This window comes from Petromyzon marinus, chromosome 3 (genome assembly GCF_048934315.1).
Source record: "Petromyzon marinus isolate PM22_M1 ecotype Great Lakes invasive population chromosome 3, UKy_Petmar_22M1.pri1.0, whole genome shotgun sequence".
NCBI lineage: Eukaryota > Metazoa > Chordata > Hyperoartia > Petromyzontiformes > Petromyzontidae > Petromyzon > Petromyzon marinus.
In genome coordinates this window covers 20,736,327-20,750,737 of record NC_133669.1, presented here as the reverse complement: position 1 = coordinate 20,750,737, position 14,411 = coordinate 20,736,327, and positions in this window count along the sequence as shown.

Sequence of the window (14,411 nt, the reverse complement as noted above, 5' to 3'; positions counted from 1 at the left end):
AGTTCTTCTGGGATGGATGGTGGTGGGAATCCGGTTTCAAGTAAGCATCTGTATGGGTAGCTTTTCTGTAGACAGAGTGGCTCATTGAGCCATCAGGTCTCCTTTTAATTAATACATCCAAAAAGGGAAGCTTGTCCTCTTTTTCCACCTCCATAGGAAAATCTGATGGCTGGGTGTATGGAATTGATGTGATCCCGGATTGCCACCACCATCCATCCCAGAAGAACTCCCTCATCAAGACTCTATACCATAGAGCCCAATGCATTTCCGACCAGGAACACATTACCAGTGAACTCAAACACGTACACCAGGCTCTCAGGGCTAATGGTTACTCCAACTACACAATCCGCAAAGCCATCACTCTAGTCATGAAGATGGATCCTCTTGTGGAGCCACTCAAAACTATCACCTTACCCTACATTGCAGGGGCCACTAAAAAGATCTCCAAAATCCTAAATAAACACAAGATCCAGGTCCGATTCAACACAGTACATAAAATCCGTGATCTGGTTCCATCTGTAAAATATTCTGTTCCAGACATACAGTACCCGGGCGTTTACAAACTAAAGTGCCTCTGTGGTAGTAGCTACATTGGAGAAACCAAACAACATATCTCGGACCGCATCCGCGAACATAAAGCAGACTTGAAATACGGTAGAACGAATTCCTCCGCCGTAGCAGATCACTGTTACAATTCAGTGGGCTCACATGACATTGACTTCTCCAAGACGGAGGTTCTTTGCAAGCCAACCGGCTACCATGAGAGATTTGTTCATGAGGCTATCCACATATACAAGCACAAAGACAATTTCAACCGAGAAGATTGATTCTGGTTTAGTAACCATTGGAAAGATGCTTTAAACCATGTCGGTTCTTAATTAATTATTTTATGGTGACCTTCAGACCGCAGCTCTTTCGCTGGCATTGACTCTAAATACTTCTCACACCACGGTTAATGGTATGGTTTATAACATGATTATAACAGCGCCTCGCAGCTGTTTCTCTCCTCTGTTCCGACCATGATGGACTCGTCCGTCTGAACGGGGCTCGTAGTGGTCCGTGGTGCTGATGTGGAGGGTAAGAATCCACCCATTTTTTCGCCATAGAGCATCGTGATATATAACGACTTATTATTGGTAGCTCAGCTGATTGGAGAATATATAGAGTTTATTGATAACATTGAGGTAGTTTATATTTTAGTTTTTTACCTGTTTACTATATGGTATTCATTATATAGTGTAGTGTATACCCAGTTGCTGTTTATAGCTCCGCTTATTGAAGAATATATTGAGTACATGTATTTTATTGATGTAATTTAGACTTAGGTTTTTTTTCACATCGATTTACTGTATGATAGTTGAGTTGTTGCAGCCCCTTTGGCGTTAATGTACGAGGTGCCTCTGTGGATGTGTAGGCTTTGACTTTAACATAGCTATTTCTGTGACCAGTCACAAGCTAATCCCTCAATTGTTTAAATGCTAAATTCTCCTGTTTGATATGTAATGACACCTTGCCGATATTAATGACACCTTGCCGATATTAACTATGTTAACCTATTTGTATTTTTTATTTTATAATTATATCTTAAAGCTATTTTATATTCGATATTTATTCAATTTTACATACTTCAGCCCCTTGGTGTTAGTTAGACTTTTAACCCTTATTATTATAGTAAGACTTGTTTAAAACTTATTTAAGATTTTAGATTCCTATATGTTGAATGTATGCACCATCCTGCCAAAGTAAATTCCGTGTCGGTGTGAACTTTCATGGCGAATAAAACCCTTTCTGATTCTGATTCTGATTAAACCCCTTTGTCAAGGTGCCTCACCTCTCTCAACCAGCTTAAAAGACGCTGCAAATCTTAGCAGCATTCCTTGTAGCTCTGTCGTCCCAACAGGTTTGTTCCTTTCACCTGAAGAAGGCCACGTGTGTTGTGGCCGAAACGCCGTGAGAATTTTATTGCTTTATTTTATTATTTTATTCTCATTCTACGTTACTTTACCGAAAGAACCAAAGAACATGTATATTTACGTGCATCTAACCCAAAAACCTTTATTATGAAGAGCAATTATGTTGTAAAATTTCATTCACACTTAAACATAAGTGATTTTAATTACAGGTAGTCCCCGACTTACGATGGTCGGACTTACGATATTGCGATCTTATGATGGCGATAGCAATATGACAAAATTGTACTGGTGTGTCCGTCCGTCTGTCGTGCATCCAAAAATGGGAGGGGTGGGGCTGGGTGGAGAGGGGAGGGTGGGGAGGGGCTGGGTGGGGAGGGAGGGACTGGGTGGGGAGGGGAGGGTGGGGAGGGGAGGGTGGGGATGGGCTGGGTGGGGAGGGTGAGGAGGGGCTGGGTGGGGAGGGTGGGGAGGGGCTGGGTGGGGAGGGTGAGGAGGGGCTGGGTGGAGAGGGTGGGGAGGGGCTGGGTGGGGAGGGTGGGGCTGGGTGGGGGGTGGGAGGGGTGGGATTGAGTGGGGAAGGGCTGGTCACCCCGTGGTGCCCTTATAAAACTCAACGTTTAACCTACTCACGCCGGCTTGTGCCCGCCCTCACAGTCGGGCATATTTGCGGAATACACCACGTGCCGCCGTTGACCCTGGCCGTTGACCGAGCAACCCAACGTTCCTACCAGCTCCCTCCGCAAGAATGTGTTAAAATATTTTTAATTTCGCGTGGCAGGCAAACGCAGCAGCGTACGAGGTACGATACTGTAGCTTTACCATCGCCATCCTCCTCTTCCGACAACTAAGTTAACGTAGCCATCAACAACCTAACATCGTTCAAGTATGCAGACGACGGACAGAATCTTGGTGAGTACAGTAGAATATAATACGTTACGATACGTTCAATGCATGTATGATATGTAACTTTAGCGATTTCATTTTAAGGTTACCACGACACAATACAGTGAGGGAAAAAAAAGTATTTGATCCCCTGCTGATTTTGTACGTTTGTCCACTGACAAAGAAATGATCAGACTATAATTTTAATGGTAGGTTTATTTGAACAGTGAGAGACAGAATAACAACAACAAAATCCTGAAAAACGCATGTCAAAAATGTTATAAATTGATTTGCATTTTAGTGAGGGAAAAAGTATTTGACCCCTCTCAATCAGAAAGATTTCTGGCTCTCAGGTGTCTTTTATACAGGTAACGAGCTGAGATTAGGAGCACACTCTTAAAGGGAGTGCTCCTAATCTCAGCTTGTTACCTGTATAAAAGACACCTATCCACAGAAGCAATAAATCAATCAGATTCCAAACTCTCCACCATGGCCAAGACCAAAGAGCTCTCCAAGGATGTCAGGGACAAGATTGTAGACCTACACAAGGCTGGAATGGGCTACAAGACCATTGCCAAGTAGCTTGGTGAGAAGGTGACAACAATTGGTGCGATTATTTGCAAATGGAAGAAACACAAAATAACTGTCAATCTTCCTCGGCCTGGGGCTCCATGCAAGATCTAACCTCGTGGAGTTGCAATGATCATGAGAACGGTGAGGAATCAGCCCAGAACTATACGGGAGGATCTTGTCAATGACCTCAAGGCAGCTGGGATCATAGTCACCAAGAAAACAATTGGTAACACACTACGCCGTGAAGGACTGAAATCCTGCAGCGCCCGCAAGGTCCCCCTGCTCAAGAAAGCACATATACATGCCCGTCTGAAGTTTGCCAATGAACATCTGAATGATTCAGAGGACAACTGGGTGAAAGTGTTGTGGACAGATGAGACCAAAATGGAGCTCTTTGGCATCAACTCAACTCGCCGTGTTTGGAGGAGGAGGAATGCTGCCTATGACCCCAAGAACACCATCCCCACCGTCAAACATGGCGGTGGAAACATTATGCTTTGGGGGTGTTTTTCTGCTAAGGGGACAGGACAACTTCACCGCATCAAAGAGACGATGGACGGGGCCATGTACCGTCAAATCTTGGGTGAGAACCTCCTTCCCTCAGCCAGGGCATTGAAAATGGGTCGTGGATGGGTATTTTAGCATGACAATGACCAAAAACACACGGCCAAGGCAACAAAAGAGTGGCTCAAAAAGAAGCACATTAAAGTCCTGGAGTGGCCTAGCCAGTCTCCAGACCTTAATCCCATAGAAAATCTGTGGAGGGAGCTGAAGGTTCGAGTTGCCAAACGTCAGCCTCGAAACCTTAATGACTTGGAGAAGATCTGCAAAGAGCAGTGGGACAAAATCCCTCCTGAGATGTGTGCAAACCTGGTGGCCAACTACAAGAAACGTCTGACCTCTATGATTGCCAACAAGGGTTTTGCCACTAAGTACTAAGTCATGTTTTTCAGAGGGGTCAAATACTTATTTCCCTCATTAAAATGCAAATCAATTTATAACATTTTTGACATGCGTTTTTCTGGATTTTGTTGTTGTTATTCTGTCTCTCACTGTTCAAATAAACCTAGCATTAAAATTATAGACTGATAATTTCTTTGTCAGTGGGCAAACGTACAAAATCAGCAGGGGATCAAATACATTTTTCCCTCACTGTACATACGTTCAATGCATGTTGAAAGTTTTTTTTATAGCAGATACGATTGTTTACTGAAAAAAACTTTCTATGAAATTGCAGTTCATATAGGTAGGCAAAGAATTTACCTTGTTTTTTTATTTTAAATTGTACTGTGCAATACAGTATTGTAATTAATGAATACATACAGTATATAGTTTATACAGTACGGTACTGTAAATTGTTCTGTTTTGCTAAATTATCACCATTCATTAAGACTCCTGGGTAGGCTCGGCCATTTTCGACTTGCGATATTTTCGACTTACAATGGGGTCGTCGTCACGCATCTCCATCGTAAGTCGGGGACTACCTGTAAAGAGAGTACGGAGCGATAGAGGGACAGTATGAGGCCATGGTTACTATCGGACGTGCTAATGATGATTGATGGGACAAGCGTTGACAGGGTCACGTGAGGGGAAGCTCGGGATCCAACTGCGGCAAAGTGTAATAAGGGCGGAGATTGACAGGGCCAGGTGCGGTGAGCGAGAGTTCTGGAATAGGGGCGTGGCCGGGTCGTGCGAGGGATCAGAGCCGGCGCGAACCGGACCTGGGGGCTGTCGGTGTGGGGAATCGCCGTTGTCGTCGTCGCCTTAGAATGGGGCGACTCCATCATCTTCGAGTTGTCTTGAGGCTAGAGCTATGTTGTCTCAGAATAGAGTCGCCTAACTACCCAAGTGTATAGAGTCACTCGTGGTTACTCGGTGAGTTGTCAGCGGACTTTATTCATAATAAATATGCATGAAGACAAGACGGTGTCTCTGAGAGCCACATTGCAATAGGGTCAGTTTGAATGAGGACAAGAGACGAAACGAGGCGGGTTCCAAATACACTTCGGGGCAGCTATGTTCAATGCTTTTGATCCAAATTGCGTGCGAAATCTGGGAACTTAATAACCAATGAGACGCGCATCGCAGATTATTATTTCTTTTGGACCGTATAATGGCAATAACAACAAGTCTACATTTAACAATTGGGGTACGAATATTCGCTGGTAGTCATTGACGGACTGGGATGAAAAAAAAATCGGCCAAGGCATTTGCAAACACAGCGGGCCCAATTGCCGTGAAATTTCTCATTGGCCCATTTGGGCTGGGTCCAAAGAAAACATAAATTGGCCCCGGGCGAGGAAGAAGAATCTTTTGACGCTGTTCAATATGGTAGGGACTTAATGCCAACCGGGAGCCCTCGAAAAGAACGGGCCCACCAGGCATTTGCCCAATGGACTACCCTATGGCCAGTCCAGGCCTGCTGGTAATTACAACCAGCATCGTCAGGCAACTGCCAGGATTGTGAACATCTCCTCCAGTCATGGGCCTAACACGGTTGGTTGTGATGTCATCAAAATTCCACCGTCACGCACCTTGACCGTCTTAACTCGCGATGTACTGAGTCGACCGAGAGCCGTGTTCTCCATCGCAAGGCCCGCAGGTCACAGGTGGCCCCTGGCGTGCGCCCCACTGGGGGGGGGGGGGTGGGGCGCACGCCAGGGGCCCCCAACAATACAACACAAATAGTGAAAACACCCCCCGTCATCATTGTCGTATTGATGTCTTATCGGCGATTGTGTCCCACACTCCCGCTGAAAACGAGTGAAGAACGCTGACCTAGTGTAAGGAGGTCCACGTGAAGATTCGCACGTGTGCGTTTTCTCTGGGCACGTGCGCTATTCACCCCCTGCGCATTATAGAGCACCCACTGTGAACCGTCAGTTGGTCTGTAAATAACTTGATATGTAGAAGACTGCGGATATTGGGCAATTGTTGGCGACGCCTGGCTGGTTTTGCCTTCCAGCTCATCGGTGGATCCTCCGGCAGGTTGCGAGCTGCCATTTGAACGAACGATGACGACGCTGCATATAAAACGAAACATTCGCACCGTTGTTGTTATTATTATTCCGATGATATTGTGTGCGGACTTTCGAGTGGACAATCCAGATTCGCCCGCTCCGAGACTCCTTTATAAAATACACCGCTCGCGTGCCGCATGGGGAAGGGGTGCCTTGTGCAACAAATGGGTGGATTCTTTTCATATTATGTTCGGCTTATTTCCCCCCCCCCGCCCAAACGTTGCAACCCACTCCCCCACACACATCGCGAACACCTGCTCCGCAGACGGCTGTGTACAAAAGAATAGTTACTGACCCCCCACCCACCCCCAAATTCCTCACCCTAACCCCCCTCCCCCTCAGAGTCTTACTTCCTCAATGCCATCGCAGTCTTTAACACAACAACGAATTCCACAGGATCAAGACCAGCAGCATTACCATCGTCACCATCCTCATTCCATCACCAGCAACTATGTCCCCTCCTTCAAATAATTGTACATGTTGTGGATTCACTCTTCAACACACCGGTGGGCTAAAGTAGTGAACTATTTGTCTTTTGTCAACGTGACACATTTTTTACTAATTGGCCGTGTCGGGTGGTGGAGGGTTACGACACATTTATAAATAACGCGATCAAACCAAAAAACCTTTATCATCAACACCAAGCCGCTTTTGCGTCGCTGGTGCTCAAGTTTTATCGCAACGCACTGACTACACATTCTCAACTAAGCTCTCATTTTTTTATTTTACCAGGTAATGGCCCACTGAGCTAGAGAGCTGTTTTTCAGAAGCGACCTGGCTATCACAAATGACAGCCCAACGGAGTGGCTTATCATCATCATCACGTGGAGATTTATAGCAGCCAAATACTCTCAACGCGTGATGTTGACTCTAAATGTGGATGGGGAGAAACCGGAGGACGCGGAGAAAAAGCCATGCGACCAAGGGGAGAGAGAGAGAGACACGCAAACTCCAAAAATACAACAGACGTCAGGGTCGGGATCGAACCCACGACCTCCTGCATACCAGGCGAGGTGGTTAACATCCCGTCAACGATAGACACCTCGCCTGCACGCACAGGTGAGGTTGTGACAGTTGACTGGGTAACAATGTGAATGTATGCAGCATCTAATGCCAATATGCACAGCACTGACACGCGCACACAAAGACAACGTTCTCCCGTATAGCCTTAGCAGACTGTTGGGGCTAGCGCTGTTGGACAGCACCTATGAAGACCATCACTGCACACGAGGGGGTGGGTTTGGCCAGCACCACGCCCGGCCTCATTTGTTTTCCCCAGTGGCACCCTCCAGGTTCAGCCGGTGGAGTCGCCCACTCCTATCTCTGAGTGAGCAGCAAATACCAGATCATTAGCATGCAGAAAAACATGGTTGACTAAAAGGGAGCCATATATTCACTGCACCCGGGCATTGGTCAGCCTCCCACTGTATCTGTACTAGTTGAATATGTGTTGAGATTCCTCTGGCACAGCTCTAGAAAGCTTCTCGAACTACCTTGTCGAGATATATACTGCTATGAACTAATGTAGGAGCCAGGGGGCATCTCTGTAGCACCACCCCAAGGTGAACAGGGAATGTCTGGCTCTACCCGGGCCTGCCCACTGTCATGAAGGTCCTTCATGATTGTGAGCAGTGGGTCAGGGACCCCGAAAGTATGAAGAATAACCCACCTAGAGACCTGGCCGATTGTCTGATGGTCTATTGAATCGCACACGACAACAGCCACCATTCGCCACGAAGTGTTAGGATGGGTGCACTCTTTAGGCCACGTGAAATGTCAAAGGCTCGCTGCTGGCAGGAGGTCACGGGACAGACCCAGGTGCCATGGGGTGACGAAGATGAGTGGCAGACGCATCACCTGTACACGCCACACCGTGCCGATCGCGCACACTCACGCAAAGACAAAGGTCCCCCGTATAGCCTGAACTCGGGTTGCCAGGTTCGTAGCGCAGTGCGCTGGCCACTTCACCACAACCGCACACACACACACCCACCCATGCACCCACACACAAAAGATCTCCCATATAGCCTCAATAGGGGCAAGTGCTGTTAGAGAACACCTATGAAGGCCGGGACGGTACACGAGGGGGTGGGTGGCCAGCAACCACGCCCGACCGCCTTTGTCTCCCTAGTCGCGATGTTTACACACCGCACCAGGTACTCATTTGAAGCTGAGTCGACCTAGGGGAGGCCCGGTACCGGTTCAGATAATCGTCACTGGTGTTGGCAGTGAGCGGGAATCGAAACGGGGTCGCCAGGTTAATAGCGCAGCACGCTAACCGCTACACTACCGCTCCACACACACACACACATGCACCTACACACACACACGACAAAGACAAAATATCACTCGTATATATCTTGACGTTTCAAGTTTCACACGTATTGATCTTTCTCAACGACGCGTAGGGCAGCATTAACTTAGTCACATTCGGGAAGAATGCAGCGTCTCGCAATAGAGACACGAGTCAGCCCACATTCCGACTTCATGCAAAGCAGCGCTGCAGAACTTCCTCGTCCCGCTCACGAAGGGGAGGGCGAAAAAACAGCGCGTCTGAAAGTCATCACTGTGGCCTGCAATTTGGGTGTATTTCACGAGACAGCAGCGCTGTAATCATGGCATGGTTAGCGAGCTCCCATTGAGGTCGCTCACCGACAAACACAAAGGCAAGGATTCCCCGGTTATAGCCTTTAACAGCTATTGAGGCTGCTCGTGGTGACCACTGATGAAGGCCGGCAAGGCACACGCAGGGCAGTGAGCGAGTGTGTGTGTGTGTGGCTCACACCACTCTCTGCTCCTACCTCTGTCTCTCCCCCAAGTGGCGATGTGTGCACACCGTACCAGGTGCTCATTTGAAGCTGAATCGACCTCAGGTGAGGCCCAGGACCGGCTCATAGCTTCGCCACCGTTGAGTTGGCCACGTTGGGAGCGCGGTGCGCCAACTGCTGCCCCACCGCTCCCACGCAGAGACGCACGCTCAATCAATTCAGTCATCATCAGAATTGTTGTTTTATATATATACATACACATCATGATTTTTATTATTATCGGTGTGAGTTTGATTCGACATTTTATATTTCCTTAATATTTCACGATGGCGTTTGGCTTCTGTTGAGAGCTTTACTGCAACTGACAAACTTTGGTAAGGGTGAAAGCAGTCCTAACGCACATCTCCCTTGTACGCGGTGCACGGGAAATGCTGTACTGATGATTTACAATAACGTTTCAAAACCAGTATTAAAACAATCGCAAGATATACAATATTGCACCGATGGTTTACAAAGAATGTTGAAACCGGTATTAAGACAACTGCCTGAAAAAAAAACTTCTCCAAAGATAACACTACTGCACTGATGATCACAAATAATGATAGAACCCGTTAAACACACATTTGCCCGTCATACGACGTCGGGTCAACGTTGGCATGTGGTTGGAACCGATGAACCAACGTGGGGCCAACGTTAGTCCAACGTTGGTTGGTTGGGCCAAGGTGAATACTGGATATTCATGCGTGCAGAGCTGATAGGGGTGGACAGATTATTACCCCCCAGATGCAATTAATTGTTACCATTCAGAGTAACAATGACATTAAAGAATCGGTTTTTTTCCCTAAACGTTCTGATCAGTGTAGCGGCATCTAGCGGCTGGAGGTGCACAGTGAAATTCATCATACAAAACATTCGAAAAATGATTCTTAACACTCGCTGTTTGATGCCTGTTATCATACACTCAGGAAAAAATGTTCACCGATGAATCCATGTATCATTCCACCCCCAATAACCATATATGCATTACCGTCTTAAAATAATATATAATCGGCGACGTTTCGGTCAATGGCCCTTCTTCATACCACATGAACAGAGAGGCCCAGAGCGACATGGGAAATAAGAGCTGGGGACTATGCTTGTTCTCAGCATGGGGCCTGGCTGAGAATTACGATTTCAATCGGTTTTCGAATGACCAGTTTCTAAACAGGTTACGTGAACAGTTATCTCATCAAAGCTATTTGAGTGCCAGACGAATTCTTCACTCATTCAAATTATTCTTCAACAACCTAATTTGTATAAAAATGTGTTTTAACGTTTGCTGCCACAATGCATCGTGGCAAGCTGTGTTCTTGTGAGAACAATTGAGCAGCAACCCCCCCCACCCCACCCCCATATACAAAGGAACACGTGTGTTCGAGTTTGTGTTTGTATTGTGCTTGTGCACCACTGGCAACGATGCAGCAGCATCGTCAAATATGTTTTTTTTTATGTACACACACAGTAAGTCCTCGCTTAACGCGCGGTGTTCACACATTCCCGGTTTTCTTCAGATAATAAGACGCACTTCTTTTTCCCCGTCTTATAAAGAAACGTTGGGGATGCATCTTATCGTCCGATACGTGTGTGTGTGCGTGCGTGCGTGCGAGGCCAGATATGTACAACGTTACTGACAGCCGGCACAAGTGTGGAGTGTTCTGTCTTACTTTGCGGGGGCGTCTTATAATCTGCAGGGTATGGCAACGTGTTTGAGAATGCTACGAATGAGAGTAAACCCCTACAGCATTGCGCTCCGTTTCACAGTGAAAACACATTTAAGTACACTATTATCGGTTCCGAAAACAATTACAGCACTCTATTTAGTCGCCGTCATTGTCAATAATCGGATTGAGAATCATAACTGTGTGTGTTTGTCGTGCTTATAATTAGCACATTTACAACACTGCAATTAACAGGTTTTTTTAATATACTCGTATATGTATATAATTCCAGGCACAATGTAAAAACCACGACGCACAAAATAAGTGTTAGAATATATATTCTTAGCTCTTTCGGTAAAGTCACGTTGAAGGGAAACCGAAAGAGCTAAGAATATTAATTACTGCAGTCACGAAAGCTTTAAATAAAAATGTAATAATATAATAAGGGGCCGTCCATAAATGACGTCACGCACCTGGGGAGGGGGGGGTCAGACATTTGTGACGATGTGTAACGAGGGGGAGGGAGGGTTTGAGAAATGTGACGTCACATCAAAATGCGCAACTTTAAATAAATATAGAATTTCGATTTAAAGCTTTCGTGACTGCAATGATTCATCTTCTTTGGTTCTTTCGGTAAAGTCACGTATAATGAGAATAAAATAATAAATTGATAAAATAAAATAACACAATAATATTCTCACGACGTTTCGGCCACAACACAAGCGGCCTTCATCAGGTGAAGGGGCGAGACTGTCTGGTAGGACAGCGCTGGAGTGAGAGAGCCACGTTCAGATCACGGCTTTTAAGCTGTGTGAGAGGAACAAAGAGCCTTGACAAAGGAATTAGCATATAATTTAGCATTGAAATGGCTGAATGATTAGCTTGTGACTAGTCACAGAAATAGCTATGTTGAAAGTTAAAGCATACACATCCGCAGAGGCACCCATTGTTAAAAGGAATTAGCATAGAATTTAGCATTGAAATAGCTAAGTTAAGGCATACACATCCGCAGAGGCACCCCTAGACAATGGAATTAGCATAGAATTTAGCATTGAAATAGCTGAGTGATTCGCTTGTAACTGCTACAGAAATAGCTACGTTGAAGTCAGAGCATACACATTCACCGAGGCACTTAGTACAAATCAAACAGGAGAATTTAGCATTGAAATAACTAGGCGAATTTAGCATTGAAATAACTGAGTGATTTGCTAGTGACTGGTCACAGAAATGACTACACATCTGAGCTATTCACAGTACTATATAGTGAACCAATAAAAACTAAAATATAAATTACCTTCATGTTATCAATAAACTCTATATTCTCCAATCAGCTAAGCTACCAACAATAAGTCGTTATATATCACAATGCTATATGGCGAAAAAATGGGTGTATACTAGGGCCTCGCAGCTGTCTCTCTCCCCCTCCTCTGTTCCGACCATGGACGAACTCGTCCGTCTGAACGGGGCCCGTAGCTATCCGTGTTGCTGAAATTTGAGGGTAAGAATCCACCCATTTTTTCGCCATATAGCATTGTGATATATAACGACTTATTGTTGGTAGCTTAGCTGATTGGAGAATATAGAGTTTATTGATAACATGAAGGTAATTTATATTTTAGTTTTTATTGGTTCACTATATAGTACTATGAATAGCTCAGATGTGTAGTCATTTCTGTGACCAGTCACTAGCAAATCACTCAGTTATTTCAATGCTAAATTCGCCTAGTTATTTCAATGCTAAATTCTCCTGTTTGATTTGTACTAAGTGCCTCGGTGAATGTGTATGCTCTGACTTCAACGTAGCTATTTCTGTAGCAGTTACAAGCGAATCACTCAGCTATTTCAATGCTAAATTCTATGCTAATTCCATTGTCTAGGGGTGCCTCTGCGGATGTGTATGCCTTAACTTAGCTATTTCAATGCTAAATTCTATGCTAATTCCTTTTAACAATGGGTGCCTCTGCGGATGTGTATGCTTTAACTTTCAACATAGCTATTTCTGTGACCAGTCACAAGCTAATCATTCAGCCATGTCAATGCTAAATTATATGCTAATTCCTTTGTCAAGGCTCTTTGTTCCTCTCACACAGCTTAAAAGCCGTGATCTGAACGTGGCTCTCTCACTCCAGCGCTGTCCTACCAGACAGTCTCGCCCCTTCACCTGATGAAGGCCGCTTGTGTTGTGGCCGAAACGTCGTGAGAATATTATTGTGTTATTTTATTTTATCAATTTATTATTTTATTCTCATTCTACGTGACTTTACCGAAAGAACCAAAGAAAATATAGAATTGTTATAACAACACTAATTGTTACAACAACACTCCTACAACATCAGAGTGCAGCGCCACATTAAATACGCACTACAATGACAATAGTTTAAAGCGATTTGAAGCATGTTTTATTTTGAAAATGGAAACATGGTTTTGGGGGTGAGGGGCAGAGCTTTGTGACGTCATTTGAGGGGGGGTCTGACTTTTTGTGACGCCGTGTGACGAGGGGGGGGGGGGGGTCAAAAATCGTCCAAAATCGCGTGACGTCATTTATGGACGGCCCCTAAGCGGCTGCGGCTGAGCGACGCTTTGGCCCACGGCTGGCAATGCATCAACACCCATTGTTGTTCTACTGTACTATGTTCCCCCACGTCTACGCTGCCCGCCTTCAACAACCCCCGTCGTCGAACGCATGTGCGCTGTAAAAGGAAAAAATTAATCCGCGATAGAATGAATGATACATTATGTTAATGTTTTGGCCCATATATGGAGTAATGGGGCGTGGCTTTGCCCATATAAGGAATATTGGAAAGGGAATCGACGTTTTATTTTACGATACAAAGCTTGGTCCATGCTTTATCCGTGAAATTTAAAGTGATACCTGTCACAACATTTCTGGATCGAAACCGACGATTTGTGGATCGAAAAAAACCCAACATTAGGCCGCCCCTTGACGCTAATTGCCTTCCTTCTCTACGAACATAACGCGTCATTCCATCGCGGATTCATTGTATCCTGTGACCGTGCACGTGAGTGAGTGACACAGCTGCCACGTGCTCATCCGATCTCGTTGGTCGGCGTCATCGTCCACGTGGTAGGACGCGCGTGCGCACACGCACACGTGACAGCCGCCACGTGCTCACATATCTCGTTTGGTAGACGCCGTCGTGCACGTGGTAGGACGCGCGTGGGCACGCACGCACGCACGCGCGGGGGCGGACGCCACGTGCTCACCCCATCTTGTTGTAGGTGTAGATGTGAGCGTGGCACAACGGGCAGCTGTGCTCGATGTCCTGGCAGTCATTCACCAGAAAGGGGATGAAGCAGCAGAACCAGCAGCTGCGGCAGGTTGGCACGGCGTCCAAAGCGGGCAGGGCAAAGAGAGGACAAGAGTAGATTCAGAACAGTCTATAAAGACCTGTGCCTCATTACATTGCTCTAATTACATCGCCGACCACCACCATCACTACACACGCGACATCTCCCAAGAGACCTCATCGAACAAAGACGGTCACCGCATTGCGCGCTTTCAGATGCGCTTTTGCGGCCGTCTGGAACGCTCTTACA